This window comes from Eptatretus burgeri, chromosome 15, assembly GCF_056783735.1.
Source record: "Eptatretus burgeri isolate ZD-2024b chromosome 15, Ebu_testis_v1, whole genome shotgun sequence".
Classification (NCBI taxonomy): Eukaryota; Metazoa; Chordata; class Myxini; order Myxiniformes; family Myxinidae; genus Eptatretus; species Eptatretus burgeri.
The window spans coordinates 62,500,312-62,518,137 of record NC_140975.1 but is presented as its reverse complement, the minus strand read 5'-3'; the positions used below and the strand labels follow the sequence as shown (position 1 = coordinate 62,518,137).

At 41.1% G+C, this 17,826-nt stretch overlaps 1 long non-coding RNA gene across 1 annotated transcript in view; it reads left to right on the top strand.

Moving 5' to 3' along the window:
• The first annotated feature begins 15,249 nt into the window (after positions 1 to 15,249).
• LOC147012322 (uncharacterized) overlaps positions 15,250 to 17,826 on the top strand; it is a 25,464-nt gene continuing 22,887 nt past the window's right edge. Inside the window, exons 1-2 of the long non-coding RNA XR_015051922.1 lie at positions 15,250 to 15,634; positions 16,326 to 16,479. This is a non-coding gene — a long non-coding RNA (uncharacterized LOC147012322). The remainder of the gene's footprint in view (positions 15,635 to 16,325; positions 16,480 to 17,826) is intronic.

Below are 17,826 nucleotides of genomic sequence, written 5' to 3'. Positions count from 1 at the left end.
AAGGATGACAGGCCGAGTTAACCCCACCTGGTTTTAATTCAACAGCTGAGCGGCATTTGAACTCAGGACCCTAGGATCCAAAGCCCACCACCCTCACCATGAAGCCAACACCAGGCATTGGGGGGAGTTGCAGTAATAATAATAATAATAATAATATTAATAATAATAATAATAATAATAATCATATAATACAGTATATGTACTAATAATAAAATAATAATATAATATGGCCACCATCTTCGTTTTCTGGTGGGCAGAAGACATCAGGCCTGTAGGCCTCTGCTGATTATTATTATCCACTGCCCAGGCTTGTTGCATCAGATTTCCATTGGCTTTGTTTGGATCGAGTGTTTCTCATGATGAGGGACCGCAAAATATCGAATGTGTCGAATTAACATTATTAGTAAGGTTTACTCAAGTTCATCAGCACTCACAGTACACACTTCCCAAAAGATAGCATTACATAATTTTTGAATTGCCCCATATTGGGGTAAAACAATCGGTGACTGTGAGACGAATCAACTCATTATGGTACTACTGTGGCGGAGGTGGACATGGATGAGAGGTGTCGAGATAATCTTTTAATAGCACATTAAATGTACGTTTCCCAATCAGGCTGTTCCTCTTTTTAAGAGTGCGTTAAATGCATGTTTCACAATCAGCCAATTTCCAGGTTTTCTCACAGGTTGTGACCACAGTGCGGTCATTCTTGTAGGTGGATGTTAAAAGTCCAACAGTGTCTTTAGTGAAGAGGAGGCGAGTTATTACTGGAACCCTGAACGAATTGCAAATTCCTGCCATTTGCAGTCAAGTCTCCTGTGGCGGAGTGGTGACCCACTCAGGATTGCCATCCATCCATTGGAACTATACTCTGTGCAGAGCCTTGGTGCTGGTTAAGCAGTCGACTCGGCTATTGGGCACACTCCTGAATGGGGTCTCCACTCCGACACAGGATACCAGCAAGCTGGCACTCATTTTGCTGACCTCGGAAGGATAACAGGCAGAGTCAACTCCACCTGCTATTAATTCAACAGCCGAGCAGGATTTAAACTCAGGATCCGAGGATCCCAAGCCCCCCACCCTAACCATTAAGCCAACACTAGACGTCTCAGGATTGGGTCTCACGCAAAACGTGTCTTCATGTGTCTTGAAAGGCCTAAAGCTCTGCAAAAAGTATGGGCCTACTGTATATTGATCCGGTCAACCATGGGTGGACACGAGGTCAAATCTTCCACTTGAGCAGTCACAAATTTAGTGACGGATAGTCCTTGGGGCCGTCCTCTGGGAAGGCTGAACAGATCTTTACTTCGGTTTCCGACATACAGAATTTCAGAATGATTCATTAACATGAACAGATAGACAGATGGGAAATTATTTAAAGGATCAATAGGGGAAGAATGCTGGGGGCTTTAGACATATTACAGAAGGGAAGGGCCACGTTTAATCGGCTTTTGAACATAATGTGACACGCGTCCTATGAGTGTGACCACTCCTCATTTTCATAAATGCCAAGGTGAGCCAATGAAAAAAGCCAATGGCATTGATTACCATTGGCATTGCAATGGTAACCAATGGCATTGATTACCATCACAAGGTTTCGGAAAAGCGATGATAATAGAAAACCTACACGCCAAGAAAAACCTATAGAAAACCAAGACGCCAAGGTGAACAACGAATAGCCAAGATTTTGTGAAAAAAGCCAAGGAGTGGTGGTCGTATGGCAGCCGAGCTGCCGGGGTAGCTATCATTTCTTGAAGTGCAACTGTGTCACTGATGCAGTGCCCCTCTACCAGTACACACACTGGAACTGGTACTCATTTCGCCAACCTCGGAAGGATGACAGGCTGAGTCAACCCCCTGGTATATTAATTCAGCGGCCGACGGGGCTTGAACTCAGGACCCTAGGATCCCAAGCCACCACCCTAACCACTGAGCCAACACCAGGCTTGATAGCCAAGGAGTGGTCACACGTGTCCTATCATTCCACACAAAACTCAAACACTTATGCTGGACATTCATTAATGAAATAACGAGTCTATCTTACTGTCTTTATCCTGTATGGTCATTCCCGCATTAATATACCATGTGCCTCTTAACTGGCTGCAGTTTAGTTAGGATACCGAAACTGGTAATGGTGACAAAACGGGTAATCAATGCCATGGGTACCTAAACTGGCAATAGTTACTCCCCCAAACAAGGTGTACGTGTGGTAACTCTCCCATGAAGCTTACACACAAAACATTGGCCATTTAAATGTTCAGTAATTTCTGAAACCTTTGACCACACGCACCCATTCATTGGCTCGATATACTGTATAGGTTTCATACTCATCGAATGTCACCTCATTGTTCTCACATGCATGCAACCGAACCTTACCCGAACCCTAACCCTAACATCGACATGAACACGGAGCTGATACTCCAGGTCCCCTGCCTTTTGGGTAGTATGAGGAATAGATCTGTATAATATGAAAGCTAAATCTGAACGTTTTTTTTTTTTTTATATCGCGTTCACAAGCTAAGTTACCGAGGTGGTTGCCATGGCAACATAATTCAGCCGCCGTGATATAATCAGGTTGAGATAATGTCATGTGGAATAGATATTTGCAATATGAAAGCAAAATGTTCAACAGTTTTTAGCTCGCCTGTTCGAAGAACAGAGAGCTATAGCGATACCCCCGGCGTGAGCGTCAGCATGAGCGTGAAAATGTTAAAGTTTTTGGTGCAAGTTATTTAGAAGCTTGCCATTCATTTAATATGTGGACTAGGATGCTGATATTTGGCATGGAGGTTCCTTTGGGGTATATTATTGGTGTAGTGAAGTTGAAATTAAAAAATTATTTCAAATGTTTTAAATTTTTGACCTGTTTTGAACTTAACTTTTTGTAGCACATCAACGTTAAAGTTTTTGGTGCAAGTTATTTAGAAGCTTGCCATTCATTTAATATGTGTACTAGGATGCTGATATTTGGCATTGAGGTTCCTTTGGGGTATATTATTGGTGCAGTGAAGTTGAAATTAAAAAATAATTTCAAATGTTTTAAATTTTTGACCTGTTTTGAACTTAACTTTTTTGTAGCACATCAATGTTAAAGTTTTTGGTGCAAGTTATTTAGAAGCTTGCCATTCATTTAATATGTGTACTAGGATGCTGATATTTGGCATTGAGGTTCCTTTGGGGTATATTATTGGTGTAGTGAAGTTGAAATTAAAAAATAATTTCAAATGTTTTAAATTTTTGACCTGTTTTGAACTTAACTTTTTTGTTGCACATCAACGTTAAAGTTTTTGGTGCAAGTTATTTAGAAGCTTGCCATTCATTTAATATGTGTACTAGGATGCTGATATTTGGCATTGAGGTTCCTTTGGGGTATATTATTGGTGTAGTGAAGTTGAAATTAAAAAATAATTTCAAATGTTTGAAATTTTTGACCTGTTTTGAACTTAACTTTTTTGTAGCACATCAACGTTAAAGTTTTTGGTGCAAGTTATTTAGAAGCTTGCCATTCATTTAATATGTGTACTAGGATGCTGATATTTGGCATGGAGGTTCCTTTGGGGTATATTATTGATGTAGTGAAGTTGAAATTAAAAAATAATTTCAAATGTTTGAAATTTTTGACCTGTTTTGAACTTAACTTTTTTGTAGCACATCAACGTTAAAGTTTTTGGTGCAAGTTATTTAGAAGCTTGCCATTCATTTAATATGTGTACTAGGATGCTGATATTTGGCATGGAGGTTCCTTTGGGGTATATTATTGGTGTAGTGAAGTTGAAATTAAAAAATAATTTCAAATTTTTTACATTTTTGTCCTGTTTTGAACTTAACTTTTTGTAGCACATCGACGTTAAAGTTTTTTCGTTTCTCATGTTTTTATCTACCACACTATTTTTTACTGATTACAATATGCAAATACATTTATTGCTTTAAAATTATTTGGATCAGACTTCACTGCAATGCTTTATAAAAAATATTATTAGACTAGTTTTTTAATAAAAACGATAAATGTATAAACAGGCGAGCATTGGGTGGCTTTGACACCAACTCTCTGGTTGAAATATCGAGTACACAAAAGTCCATGTACGGATTTTTATCGGTCGGTCGGATGGAGCTCATTTGAATGTCTCCCGTTTCTGACCTTGTCGGAGGGCCGGGTGACAAAAAGTTCACCAACAAACAAAGTGCAACAAAAAGTTGGTGGAGAAGATATCAATGTCATCTGCAGTGTGTACAATGATGGGTACAGCATATAAATTAGTGGGAAGAGTACAAAGGAGGAGTACACAGACATTTTAGGACATGTACTTTGACATCTTCATTTGTAAATGAATGCTGCCCAGACATTCCTTGAGTGGTTTGAAGAGATTAAGATTACAAGCTAAAAAGTCTGGACTGTGTGTGGAAAGGTCTGGAACCTCACAACCCATCTCCGTTAATTTTGAGGTTCAGTATTATAGTTCAATTAATCATCTGTCAAGTAAAGTCTTGTGCACTGAGACAGCTTACCTGGCCATCGTTTGTGTATTTCTTGCCTTACATAATAATTATTGCGCAACAAGTCACTGTTATACCGTTAGAACACGATTAACATAAGCGACTTCCCTTTTAAATGGACATGCAATGTTTCAATGGTGGGAACTAAGAATGTCTCTGCTCCATGCTGGCTCACTGACTCTGTTGTAAAATATTAGGGCTACGTCTTATAAAATATTCACAAACTTGTTCAATAAATCATCTCCTTCCCTCTTGTTGCATTTCATGAGCCCTGTTGAAATGACAACAAGAGTTTCCTTTTGATCAGATGCGAGTTTCAGGTTAGAATGAAGGATTGTATCAAAATCAGACTCCGTGGCGTAATAGTTAGCGGCTCCCTTCCGAGTCTGGGAGGTCGATGGTCCGACCTTGGCTGAGTCATACCAAACACTTTAAGAAAACAAAAATAAAACATGCTGTTTCCTTGCTTGACACTTAAAAAAAAAAGATAGAGCACGGGACAAACAACTACATGTTGGCAACCATTGTGCAGGCTTAATGGGCCTAATGGGCTCTTTCATTTAAGTTCCTTGAAAGAGAACTCATATTATTATAAACTTCCAGCACTGACATCCATTCCTTCTGCAATTTTAAATATAATAATCAATTCTCCAAAATTAGTTGTTCAACACATTCAGGGTTTGCTTGAGTGACAACAGTCATTTCCATGTGAGAATTCTCAACAATGCTCACCAATTCCAAACATTGTAAAAAACTCCGTGCACCGTTTACACAAACACACACGACTACGTGAAAGACATGCACAAAGTAATGCAGATTATCCTCTGAATTCCAGCTGGGTTGGTGCTCTCCCTCAAGAGTACCTTGATGATGCACCTCCACTTCAAAAGCACAAATGGTTAGGTTGGCTGCAATCTTGGTTTTATCTAAGATGCTTTGACCTTGAGTATTGATATCACTTCCTGTACAGATTGTTCAGCTTCAAACAAAATGTCAGCACTTAACTGGAACGACACTCAGTGGAGTGCATATCTCTGCCAGATTGAACAGTTTACATGTTGCATCCCACTGAAAGGCCAGATCTGGATCTGTACCTGAACTAAAATCGGATTGGCTTGTTCTTGTCACCTTACCAACTCAACCACCAAGTTTTGTCATAACTCGTCCACAACTTTTTGAGTTATTATGCTACACATAGTTTTTGGCCCCCATCTCAATGATGAAGAATCACTTAAGAAGTACAACGGTAGTCGGAAGAGTGAAAACTTCCTCCAGGCTGAATAGTTTACGTTTGGTATCCCCACTGATAGGCTGGATCTGCATCCGGACTTGAACCAAAGTCTAATCGGCTTGTTCTTGTCATCTGCCCAAGTCATCCACCAAGTTTTGTCAGAATCCATCCACAACTTTTTGAAACATCATGCTATGTATTGTTTTTGGCCCAATCTCTCAATGGTGAAGAATCACCTAAACAAATAAAATGATCAGATCAGAATCCGAATCCGGATCTTCAAAATCGAATCAATTCATTCTTGTCACAGACCCAACCTGTCCACTGAATTTCTTCCGAATCCATCTCTAACTTTTTGTGATATCCTGCTCACAGACAAACAAACAAACAAACAGACAGACAGGGGTGAAAACAATAAAAAAATACAGTACGATAAACTACTGTCACATAAATTAATCCAGGCTTGGCATAAAGTGTACACTCCATGATGCCCAACTTTGAACAATGCTGACTCATGCACTTTTTGGTTGTTTGTACCCTTACAGCCCTCCCACCTATGTGTACGTGTGTGAGTTACTCTTTTCAGGCTGATGCTGTTTGTGCATGTACATTGTCATTCTCAATTGGTGAACTCGTCAGTAGACGATCTGCATAGAATAAAAACAACAAACCACACGGTAGCTAAATGACCACAGGTGAGCTGATTGGTTTGATTCACTCTAACTATAAGAATGTTCGCCTTGTCAACTTGTCCAGCTGTGGTTTCTCATGATGTGATGTTCACCACCGCAGGTTCTCCATTTATGTACACCGATATATTGATGTGAAACAAAATTACACCCAATGAAATATATTAATTTTAACACGTGACTCATCACTCATTGCCTCCGCCAACGAAGGTGGATGGAGGTTATGTTTTAACAGCTGTCTGTCTGTCTGTTTGTTTGTGAACATGATATCTCAAAAAGTTGTGAATGTATTCGGATGAAATTTGGTGGAGAGCTTGGGTATGTGAAACTGACAAAATTATTCGATTTTGCTGAAGATCTGGATCTGGATCTGAGAATTTTAAAAGCGATTGTTACCCATTGAGAGATATGGCTAAAACGATCTATTGAAACAGAAGACCAAGAAGGAAGCTGAAGAAGTAAAGAGCAATGATGGAGTCATCAGGGGGAACCTGGATAGGATTCGGGTTTCAGCTGCTACTCCACTACCCTCAAACCCATCCAGGCACAGCCAAATGAGTCTTACAGAATTTTTTTTGCAAGAATTCATTTTCCTGGAAGAGATAGATAATATAAGAGAGGAATGGGTCATTCCATGTCAAATCATCAAAGAATCTGCCGTCATCTCTCAGATTTTTGTAAAACTTTGGGAACCAATTGGGACCCATGAAAAACGGCAAGAACTCAAATATTTTTGCTAACAGCCTCTTAATTAGTGAGATACAGACTAACGAACTTTGGACTCATAAGCACGATGTCGCAAATTCAAATGGCCATATCTCGAAAAGTATAACACCGAGAGCTGGTTTTGGTGTCATTTTAAAGGTATTTTCATGCCCTATGAATTTGTCTGGGCAACATTTTCCTACCTCCAACCACAAAAAATGTTATCACAAAATATAAACTTCAATCGTGAATCCCCAAAAAATGTATCCTTCAAATTTCCTCAAATTCATCCCAGAGGTACCTTATGATGTCAAGAAGCTTCCACATAAATTTTGTGATGGGCACTCCAATAGTTTCTGAGATATGAGCAATAATGTACATGTGCGTATGGCATATAGGTTCGAAAATCAGCATTTGTAATGTATTATACAATCAATAAGTGAGTTCAAGTACACAGTGTTCACTAACCTGACTTAGGCTTTCAATTTCCTCTTCAATGCAGCAACAGCAGCACTTGTTTCTTCCCCTCAGGCCCAGTTGAAAATGAAATTATATGATACTTCAAAGCAATTGATGGTCGTTCCCTGTGTTCCCTGTCATGGCCAGGTTAGAATGATAGTATAATACATTACAAATGCTGATTTTCGAACCTATATGCCATACGTACATGTACATTATTGCTCATATCTCAGAAACTGTTGGAGTGCCCATCACAAAATTTATGTGGAAGCTTCTTGACATCATAAGGTACCTCTGGGATGAATTTGAGGAAATTTGAAGGATACATTTTTTGGGGATTCACGATTGAAGTTTATATTTTGTGATAACTTTTTTGTGGTTGGAGGTAGGAAAATGTTGCCCAGACAAATTCACAGGGCATGAAAATACCTTTAAAATGACACCAAAACCAGCTCTCTAGGTGTTATACTTTTAGAGATATGGCCATTTGAATTTGCGACGTCGTGATAATTAGTCCAAAGTTCGTTAGTCTGTATCTCACTAATTAAGAGGCTGTTAGCAAAAATATTTGAGTTCTTGCCGTTTTTCATGGGTCCCAATTGGTTCCCAAAGTTTTACAAAAACCTGAGAGATGACGGCAGATTCTTTGATGATTTGACATGGAATGACCCGAATATAGAAATGAAAGAGAAGAAAAATCAAGAATTATAATGAACTAGTACATGCCCATACGTGTGTGCCCTACGTGCAAAAAATAAAAATAAAAAAACAAGCAGTCATAGACTGGTACTTACGAAATCGTCAACTTGACCTCTGACCTTGTCTAATAAAAGCTGTCTCTCGAGAAGGTAGCGACGCAAACCAGAAGTTTCTACGATGATTCTGTTCCAAACCATCAAAAATTGAATGTTTGACCTCACTGTGACCTTGACCTTTGACCGATTTTGACCAAAATCTAATCAGCACTAGCCATCACCCTCCTGAATCACGTGGTGTAATTTGACATTGGTAGTTTCTTCCGTTCTCAAGTTATCGTGCCTACAAACAAACAAACAAACAAACAGAAACGGAAGTCATCAATATACTTACGAAATCTTTAGATTTCGCAAGTAATAAAGATTTGTCACGTCAATTGTGACGTCATAGCACCGTGTCTTGTCATTAGTTGACAGATAAATGGCCGTAACTTGGGAACCGCTTGTCCGATTAATATCAAACCTTGAAAAGGCACATCCGCGGGTCCCCAGCAATATACCTGGCAAGTTTCAATTCGATCGGACCAGTGGTTATCGAGAAACAGCGGTCACAGAGACAGACACACAGCTTGCTGGAATTATAGATCGATAAAGTTAGAAAAAAAAAAAAATATATATATATATATATATATATATATATATATATATATATATATATATATATATATATATATATATTGAGAAAGAAATGTGTAAGGAACAAAGAAGAAAGATGTCGGGAAGTACCCAGACAGATAGATTTCAGCAGTTACTCCCCAGGTTCAAACACAGCAACATGTACAAGCTTCCAGAGGTCCGTCAGGAGAAAAGCACAGTACAAACAGCATCAGTATCATATAGCAGGATATCTCAAAAAGTTCTGGACGGGTTCAGACGAAACTTGGTGGACAAGTTGGGTATGTAACAAGGAAGAATTGTTTCGATTTTGGTGAAGATCTGAATCCAGATCCGAGAATTTTTAAAGTGATTTTTCATCATCGAGTGATTGGGCTGAAACGACATAAAGCAGGATGTCTCAAAAAGTTATGAACGGATTCGGACGAAACTTGGTGGATAAGTTGATTAGGGGACAAAAACAAGCCGATTCAATCTTGGTTCTGGTCCGGATCCAGATCCGGCATATCAGTGGGATACAAAACGTAAACTTAATCAGCCTGGTGGAGGTGTGCGCTCCACCGAGTGTCCTTCGAGTTGCAATTCATTCCCCCCATGCCTTTCCAGGTTGCACATGTTATACCAGAACCCTGTCCTCGTTACTCTCACCAATTCTGGACTCAATGCTCACCTCCATACTTTCATACCACCTTTTCTTGCACGTGGAACTCTCTTATTGATCCCATTATCTCGAACTCTTTCCGACACGTTTTTAACTCTGATGCCCACCACCACTTCATGGTTCTTTCCCATTTCCATTACTGAGCTTTTCTGCTCTTGCTGAATCCCTGTTGTCACCCATGTCCTACAAGTCCTATCATTTTACTGCGTGCATCCATTTGTATTCCCTCCCCCCCCCCCATTTGTCTCTTCATCCATTGTCCCATGGCACCCTGCTCTCTTTATGAGTCTTTCGTATGCGGTATATAATCAATGGCTGAGGGTGCGGCTGTGTCGCTGATGCAGTGTCTCCTGAAGGTTAGAGCAGGAAATCGTAATTTGTTTCAGGGTGCCGGCGATAGCTCACCTATTCCACCGTGGGATCTTCAATGTCCACTAACTAATTCCGGCAGACGGGATGCCTGGGAGGCATCAATGTGTGCACCCTCCTGATGAATGGTGCACACATTGATGCCTTGTCCTGCCTGTGCAACACCAAGATAGCAGTTTATAGCTCGGTCGAGATTTTTGAACCCAAGCTAGACGGCTCAGAGGAGAGTGCGCATACCTCTAGTCAAGGCTACCCTGGCAGCCCTCATCCCTACACTAACATCTAGAATGTTTTGAGCAGAAAAATGATCTTTAGCAGCAAAATCAGCAGAACATTAGAACGGACAAGTTTTCTAATGATCATTTATACATTGCTAATCGTCTTCGGTGATATAAAAGGATGCAGACAAAATTCATTTCGACAACAGCGTGTTGCAGCAAAGGTTACTTACTAATGAACATGTTAATGGCCAAATGTTACAAACATTCATCCTTAAGATTCAATCATTATCCTGGAGGGACAAAACTAAACAACAAAAACACTATTGTACAAACTACAATTTCTTTTGCAAATCCACTTTCCATTGCCCTCGTCTTTGACCAAGAGATGTCATAAGCCACGTCGAAATATTTATTAAAAGCAAAATGAAGACTAAACTTGGAATTGGCAAGCCTTGTGGTTGGGAAAAAAAAAAAACACCATTTTGTTTGGAAATATTCCACCGACAAGAGGATTTAATCCTAACAGCAGATGTTCGTACAATGTCAAGGCTTTCCGTGAGAGAATCAGACGTGAAACATCGTGCGTGATCGATACCGCTCGTGGCACAAGCTCCTTCGATCCTCCATGGGAAATGTTTCTTTTAAATAAAAAAACAAATAAATAAAACAAAAAGTTCAGAATGGGACAATATATGGGAACCCTAATCCTTGGGTAATACAATAAGCTTGAAGGATTTCAACAAAATTTTCATTATGTTCCTTTAATTACCCAACATGACATCATCGAAGCGTGCCCCCTAGAATTTCATAAACATTAGCTCCTATTTTTCTACGTGTTTTTAATTTCGTTCACAAAATCCCCTTGAACTCGTTTTAATGACGTTTTATTACTTTGTTTATTTTTCGCCCTTTCTTGACAGAGTTTGATTCCGTTCAACTCGTCGGGCTCCGTTCGGGGAATTGCACCTTTTTAAAAATAAGCTCGTGCTCCGCTACACGTCGACAGTGGGGATGACAGCACCTTCTCAGCATTCCACTGCAAATGTTTGAACAACACATGGCACAATCCACGTCGGCCGAACATTAGGCCTAATTGTTAACATCTGGCCAATATGAAAGGCTACACTCACTTCTGATGGCACTGGTTATTATCATTATGACAAATGATTGCCCTTTCGCTCGCGTACTCCATCATCTCATGCTTGGTCACAATTGTCATGGCATTGTCATTGAGGGTTGGCAGTGGAGGAGGGTGGTGGTGGTGGCATGGATTGAGAACTCGATGGGCATCAGGATGGAAGCCGTGATGCTCATTTAGCAAATAAATTTCTGTGTTCCACACAAACGACATTTTTAATTTATGATGAACCATCCTCTGATTCGTGTCAATGGTGTCAGAACAGTGCACACTGGGTGGTTTGCCATTGCCTTCCTAGCAGGAGTTACAGCACTCATTTGTTATTTGGCTGGGATGCTGAGGAGAACTCCCCTACTCTGGACACCACCAATGGATCATTAATGTTCACCAACTATTTCCGGCAGATGTGACACCCAGTTTAACGTCCATCTGAGGGATGGCACACACATTGATTAATCACCCTGTCTGTGAAACACCAGGAGGACAGTTTATAGCTGGGTCAGGATTCGAACCCAAGCTAGACAACTGAGAGGCGAGTGTGCATACCTTTAGGCCATCTTCTCAGCATGCATAGATGGACGGATTCGGATATATATATACACACATATGTCGTAGAGGTCGTGCTGTAAACTCACCTCTAGTTTGTCTAGCCTGGGTTCAAATCTTGGCCCAGGTATAAACTGTTACACCTGTTTCACAGGCAGGGTGGTTCTTCAATGTGTGTGCCGTCTCTCGGATAGACGTTAAACTGGCGTCCCATTTTCCAGCATTCGTTAGTGGATGTTAAAGATCCCATGGTGTCCTTTGTAAAGAGTAGGCAAGCTATCACCAGCACCCTGAACAAATTACAAATTCCTGCCATAACTACGACTGGAAAAGCAATGGCAAACCACCTAGTAGAACCCTCGTCTGGAAGCTGGTATTCTGATGTCCCATATTCTGGAGCAGAGTATGCGACATCAGAATATAAATGTATTTATATATTTGCAGTCCGACACTCCATAGCAATAACATCGGTGTGATGCATGAGGTCGAGGAATTAAATTCTTGCGATGCCTAGTTTGGCAAGTATTAAACTCAAACTTGCTACCGAGGCTGCTTCACCACAGTACCAAACGATGATTGTTATTTCAGCTTTCCTAATCAGCAGACAGCCAGGTTATAATGACCAGAGAAGTCACAGGAAATGACCTCCTGATTCACGACATGCAGCGAACCACAAGGCTGGCACACCTGTGTTCCAAGAGAGTCTGCAATCTTGAAATTGGTCTTGTCAGTGATACTATCTGGTGGGTTGGAATTTACCGATGCCGTTCTCCACCAACATCACCGGAGCATCACTTAACGGAGATATCGAAGAAGTTGTTCAACAATATGCACTCGACGCCACAATTCTTTTTGGGCGAGGCTCTGCCTCAACCTTCTCTACTTCTCTTCTTCCTGCTTTTCAGAAACCTTTCCAGGTTCAGTGAATGTTTAAGGGCATTGGATGTTGATGTCACAGTTCGCAGTGGATCTGGAAGAACAAGTTGAACTTGTCTTTAAAATAATCTCAATGTCTTTACCCATTAAATTGAACCAGGGTGTTTTCGGCCAATTGCTTATTTATGCTCCAAACTCATCTTTGACAAAGAAGCAGTTGTTAGTAAAGAAAGTCAGCGTCCTCATCTCACTTAAAAATCCTCCAGATTTTGCATCATTGCAGCAACTTTGAAGAACTACGCTAAGTGTCACGTCTATAAAGCTACAATAAACACGTTCACAAAGGGATTTGTCCATAAGAACTGCCCATCACGTGGAATCAGGATGTCCACCCTTCCGATAATCTCATCTCCACTGAAGTGGTACAGTAACTGGATCTGCTGAGGAACGTCTACTTTAATCTAGTTGCTTGTAATCATGTTCTTGAGATTATTTTTGTATACGAAGTCAATGTTCGTGGAAGAGCGAGAACACTCAACACCGAACAGATCAGGATGCAACAGAACAAAAGGTACAGTCGTGAGAGAGGATGGGCACAACCGACAGAGTTGAAGGATAAAATAGAGGGAGACTTGGACAAATAAGGAGAGTGGGGAGGAGAGCGGGATTTGGGAGGATGCACGTGGTGGACAAGATTGATACGAAAGCAAGTTCTCAGGAAGGATGATCTCCAAATTTGGAAGGAGGTGCACTTATGGGTTGGAGGTGGGTCTCAGGTGTAGAAAAGATCATGGTTTTTGGATGGGGGATGATCTGAGATTGGGGTGAACAGCTTTCTTGAAAACCTGAAAGGAAGAATGAGATTGAAGTGAATGTGAAAGATTGTTCCACATGTGAAAAAGAGGAACAAATGAGTGGAGGTGAGCAGTGATCCTGGATTTAGGTGGTTTCACCAGAAGGTGTTGATGGTGGACTGTGTGCACCCTGCATACACGTGGTGGAACAAAGCACGCAAAGAGCAGAAGGTGCAAGACCAGAAAGGAGGTGGTAGAAGACAGAGAGATCACCGACCTGTCTGCGATGGCAAAGTGAAAGGCCCATAGACTCAGCTTCAACATGGCAGATTCCAAAGATCTTGAAGGCCTTACTTTCCATGGTGTCAAGATGACCAAGATGTGAGGCAGGGGTGCCAGCCCAGAGGCGAGAGAAGTACTCCATCAAGCTGTGGATGAAGGCCGAGTAGATGGATAAGAGGTCAGGTCTGCCAAGGACAGCCAGGTTGTAATGGATGGTGATTTCCAGCTGACGTGAGACAAAGGACCGTGTGGCTTGCACTTGGTGGTTAAGTGGCAAGCAATGTGGTATTGCGGTACCTTCTGGGGTCTAATACCTCTGAACCACAATTCAACTTCTTGGAAATTATCACAAAAGATCCCGTGGGTCACGATGGCAAACAGGTCGCTTCACTGTTCAAACCTTGCGGACAATTTTGCTTTGCAAGGACTTTTGAAGATTCCAAGAAGACTAGAAATTAAAGACCCAGACGAGTATTCGCATGGTCACACTCGTCGCCACCGATAGCCTTATCGAAATGCACTCCATGGAAAGCATTTCCTATAATTAAAACGATTATCTCATTACCTGCACGTGTTCGTCAGTGGTAATTAAATAATGGTTTACTTTTTCTTTCTCTTTTTTTTTTTTTGGTCCATCAAGCTAAAGGAGAAAGGGAATACCGCCATTTCTTTCTCACCGATGCATTTGTTCTAATAGGTCTGCAAGCCCTGGCCGGCTCATCCGAACGTCATGTTTTCACAAGGGCCGAATGAATTGAAGACAATGAAGATGCCAACTCAAAACGTTAGCAGTTATCAAAATGTGAAATGTTTTCATACCTCCTCCATTTATTAAAAATGTTTTAGTCCTTCATGCCGCTTGCACAGGGCGCATTTTCTGGATCCATTTTAACAAGCCGAGATACGACGTACCCCGAAAACCCCTTTGTGTGTCCAGCCCGAATGCAACTCGGATTCAGAGAGAGCTCTCAACCTATTGAGAGTCGCTCTAATCAAGCAGCCGTTTGCACAGTGTCTGGCAGGCTTGCAACCAATTAAAGCAGCTTGCTGACCCGGCAAAACTCTACCTGACTGGGGTTTGATTAAAAAACCTGGCACTCGAGTTTCTGGAAGGAATTTTGTTTTACTTATTTATTTCATTGCACGGTGGACAGGTAGCAGCCACATCGTCAAAGACGCCACAATATAGAACCATGCATAATAATAGCGCAGCCTTTGATTGGCTAATGGCCTCCTCCTCCTCCTCCATCGAAGTTCCTTGTCAGGAAACTCATATCATCATCATTATCATTATTATTACTATTATTTGAAGGATGGATCTTGGATAACTGAGATTAACATAGAGGTATTATTATCAAAAATTATACCAATCACCAAATTCGAGCGACAATGTTTTATGCATGTTTCCGGTTGCCCGATGGTTGTCATGGAGATAAAAGGAATGACAATGGCGAAATTAAAATGTGATCAAAATCCCTGAATTGGGTGGGGGGTATCCAATTCCAAGATGTATATGTTCACATAGCCAACCGATTGAGGCTACATTTTGCAGAGGGCTTCGCTGTTAAATAATATACAGGCCGAGCAGCAGGGCGCAGGCTGAAGGGCACAGGTTAACAACACTTAATTTATTTTTTTTAATTCCAGAATCCCGGCAGGCAGTGTGCAGCTGCAGGCAATTTGGCAGTTGGATCGCGGACATACGTCCTGGTGCGGTGCTTTCATGTCACTGTTGTTTTTGCAGCTGCGAGGACGACTGTGGAGACGGGAGAAGTTCGCTCTCTGCTGGCGGCGGCCATGTTAGTAGCTTCGACCTCAATTCAATTTGAAAGTCAATTCCCTGCAGAACTTTGTACTTCTTCTTCTTCTTCTTCTTCCTCTTATTACTATTGGTTACATGTAACAGATCATTTGAAATATGATTCTCCATGCAGCAGAATGGAGGATGACTACTATTTTGGAAATAATAATAGGTGAGGGAATGATGTGTGCGAGAGGAAGGTTGAGCAGTGTGACCACTCCTCGTTTTCATAAATGCCAAGGTGAGCCAATGAAAAAAGCCAAGGAGTGGTCACACTGAGGTTGAGAGGAAGAAATTTGAGAGTAAAAATGAGGGAAACAAAAGAGGGTTAGAAATCAGGTAGGAAGGGAAGAAACAAAAACGTTGGAAGGAGTGAACGGTGTGAGGGGGAATGCTTGAACAAAGGAAGGAGGAAAGGGGGGGTGGGGGGAAGAGGTTCAAAAAAAAGTCTTCATTTTTGCCGATGCAATGTTTTTTGTTAATAACCGAGCTATTATAGAATGTATAAACGATAAACTTCAAACGTCTTAAGAAACATTAATCCACACTTACCATCATGTTATAAAGGGCTTCACATTTCTAGGATATGACACTTCAATTTGGACAGTGGACTTTAGTTATCTCTGCCACCAAAGGTGGATGGAGGTTATGTTCTCACCCCGTCTGTTTGTTTGTTTGTCTGTGAGCAGGATACCTCAAAAGCTGTGGACGGACTATGACAAAACTTGGTGGATGGGTTGGTTCGGTGACAAGAACAAGCCGATATTCCATATTGGTTCTGGTCCGGATCCAGATCCGGTCTATCAGTGGGACACAGCACGTACACTGTTCAGCCTGGCAGAGGTATGCGCTCCATCGTGTGCCATTCTAGTTCATTTTGTATTCCCATCTGAACACTTGTCTCTTCATAGTGCATGATCCCAGATTTGAATCCGAATTCAAAATGAACAAATACTGTTCAATTGTTCTTTATCTCCTGAGAAAGATGACTTTCACAAAATATATGAACTTGATCCATTAAATGTATCAACCTTTGACAACAGAAAAATGTTTCTGACTTTATATTTTATTGTTCCAACACTCATTACTTGGAGCTGAACTTTTCCAAACAGTGTGCAGTCTCTGACATGATTAGAGTTGTCTCAAGGTGCTTGCAATTATGATTTATTGTTCGCCTGGCAAGATAGCTTTGATGTACTTGCACACTCTTCGCAAAGGACACCGTGGGATTTTTTTTAAAGTAGACCAACTAATGCCAGCAGATGAGACCACATTTAACGTCCATCCAAGGGACAGCACACACATATTGATGACTCACCCTGCCTGTAAAACATCGGGACGCCGGTTATAGCTGGGTCAGGATTCAAACCTAGGCTAGACAATGAAATGCAGAGTATGCTTATCTCTAAATTATCCTGCCACAGTGTATGTATGTGTATATCAAATATATAAAGCTCATTCCAACCACTGACTCTCTGACTCACTAATATTGAAGATCGGTACCTTCCAGGTGACGTAAAAAGCTGAAATATTGCCTGTCGATGGACATCGAAGCTGATACACCAGAAAAAATCACAGATCTGTCAGAAAGCATCCGTAAAAAAAACAAGATATATATATATATATATATATATATATATATATATATATATATATATATATATATATATATATATATATATATATATATATTGTTGCGGTTCTTGAAACCACATGCATCCAACACATAGTGGTCCCAAGACAGTTATTCCATTATTATACGTGTAGATAGTCCCTTTCCTTTTGTCTCGCGGGCCAACAAGAGAGTGCGTTGCGATGATCTCATAACGAGGTTTGCTTACATCATTTTTCTTCATTTCGTCCCTCCTCTTTTTTTTGTCTGATTATTCCTGAGGTAAATCAGCCACGTGCGCCTTGGCTGTGAGGTGGGCCCTCATGCAGGCCAGCGCGTGCGGCACTGTGAGGAAACTGCAGCACAGGGCCCTCATTCCCAGGCCTTCAGAGATAACCACCGTCTGGACACCTTCGGAGATAACCACTATTCGGAAATGTGCAGAGATGGCTACCATCCGGATATGTGTGGAAATAACCACCATCCAGGCATATCCACCCTCCAGATATGTTCGGAGACAGAAATGGAGAGGTGAGGGAGGGTGCTCCATTGTGTTAGAAGGGGTGGAGGGAGGATGG